Genomic DNA, 2,344 nt, shown 5'->3' with positions numbered 1-2,344 from the left:
CAACTCAGCATGTTCATTAGATCCTAGGAAGTCTTTCCTAGCAATGTGGGAATGAACATGTGACCCCCACATGCACAAAATGTGATTATTGACCAACAAGGGGTACTGTGAACAAAAAGATAAGAGAAAAATCCTTCATCTTGGACTGAACTTCCCTCAAGGCTGATTAACTGATTATCACTTCAATGAGTGTGGTGAGTTTGGAATGTTGTAGATACAGAGCCTGTTTACTATTTATCTTGGGCCATATTTAGCCTCTAAATAGCTAGTCCTTGCCCATTTCTGTTTCTGATTTAACATCTTGTGACTAACTGAATATATTAGCTTAACAAAGAAACAGTTAATAACAAATTGACATGAATGGTATCAGCTGGAATCTGAGACCTATGGTAGACCCCACCCTCGATTTTCTATGACCTACAGAATATATCCACCAACGTATTTGAAAAGTGTCTTAGTTTATGACTTTTCTTTGTTTTGTTACTGTAAAACCTTCACAAAACCCTTACCAAGTTGGAACATGGCATTTGGGGTAACATGAATCTGTATTCCCAGGCCGTGGTCACTCATACATGGCTCTAGAATAAACTGTCTCTTATCCCCTTTGAGGTGAAAGTTACACTTTTGCATTGACAAGCTCATTGCATCCTACAACTGAACATTTCCAAGTGACATTTACTCTGAGTTCTCCATAGCTAATTGCTCAAAGAAGCCAGGGATGAAGGGAGAGGTTATCCAAGTTTATTAGCACCCCTCTGTTCAGGTGCCTTCCATATTTTTCTGGATTTGATTATTATATTCACCATATAAGTGAGAAACTGAGAGTCCAAGAGCTAGTGACCTAACTGGGCCCAGGACATGGACTAGTAAAAAGCTAACGCTTGCAGCATATTCATTTAATTTTCCTGCTGAGCAGAAAAGGTAATCTCTCTAGAGTAATTTCTTATTTAAATGATGAAGCTGTTAATGTTAATATTAATATTGTTAAATGAAGTCTAACTTTATAATGGGATAGGAGTAGCACTTTAAAAAGTAGCTCATTATATTTAGATGATTTATAACTGAATATTCCATTTCTAAATTATGCTCAATGCAGGGAGCTATCTCCAAAGTGAATTTGGTAATAGGCACTTTAAACATAGATTATTAGTATTTCCATTATAAAATGAAGAAAAAAAATCTTTACAAGTAAATATAGTCACAAGTTATGGTTGCACGCAGTGAAACATATATAATTTTTTCATTAGTCAACTTCTAAAAAATGTTTGCATGCATTAATTTTAAAAGATAACATTTTGAATTACCATTATTTTGGAGTCTCCTAAGGTTTGAAGTCTATGCAAAAATCAATTTATTATCACGTTTACTATTGCTTCAGGAGGTAGTTTGTATATTTTTTTGATATTATCTTTGATAAACCTAAAAGAATAATGAAATGTTCATGTTTCAATATTTTGGTAGTCTTAATAACAATGATCTAATTAATATCTAGTACTCAGAAGATAATATAATCTTGCACCCAAAGCTTAAAGATGAGCAGCGTTACTTGTCTTTACTATCTTTCTTTAGGCAGCTAGATCCTTTTACCAGCTGTGTGACTGGTCAAACACGGCATCTTCTTTCTCATAAAGAACATGGCAGCAGTGCTATTAGGCATTCCTGTGAACTGGGTCACAGCCTGGTAACACAGTGCAGAAACTGAACAGTGCTGCAATGAGTGAAGCACCCAAAGGGAGCTGGAATGAAGGATTTTTCCCCAACCCACTTTCCATAAAACTAAATGTAAATCTTTGCAGAAAAAAAAAACAACTCAACCCAAATCACTGTAACACTATTATTGGAATATGCACAGAATATAAATGAGTAAATGGATAGTGCTGGGAAGGAAGGTCAGGGAAATGGTTTGGGAATGCTTGTTTTATTTTTGGTTTTTTGACAATCGTTAGGGCTCTTTTTAGAGACTACTTTATTTAGCCAATGCAGAAAATCCTGTGAGTTGACATTATTATCTACATTTCATTATTAAAAAAAATATGAAAGTTTGTAATGTTTAAGTAAATTTGGCTGGTAGTAAATTATATAAATAGGATATATCTATATCTATTTATCATCTATCATTTATCTAATCTACCTATCATCTGTCTATGTATGTATGTATGTATGTATGTATGTATCTATCATCTCTCAATCTATCATCTATCTACCTATCATGTATCTATCATGTGTCTATCATCTATCATCTATCTATCTATCTATCATCTATCTACCTATCTATCTATCATCTATCTATCATCATCTATCTATCTAACATCATCTATTTTATTTATTTTGTTTGTCTGTGGGG

This window comes from Nannospalax galili, unplaced genomic scaffold (genome assembly GCF_000622305.1).
Source record: "Nannospalax galili isolate Female #2095 unplaced genomic scaffold, S.galili_v1.0 scaffold1214, whole genome shotgun sequence".
Classification (NCBI taxonomy): domain Eukaryota; kingdom Metazoa; phylum Chordata; class Mammalia; order Rodentia; family Spalacidae; genus Nannospalax; species Nannospalax galili.
This window is presented reverse-complemented; position numbering follows the sequence as displayed.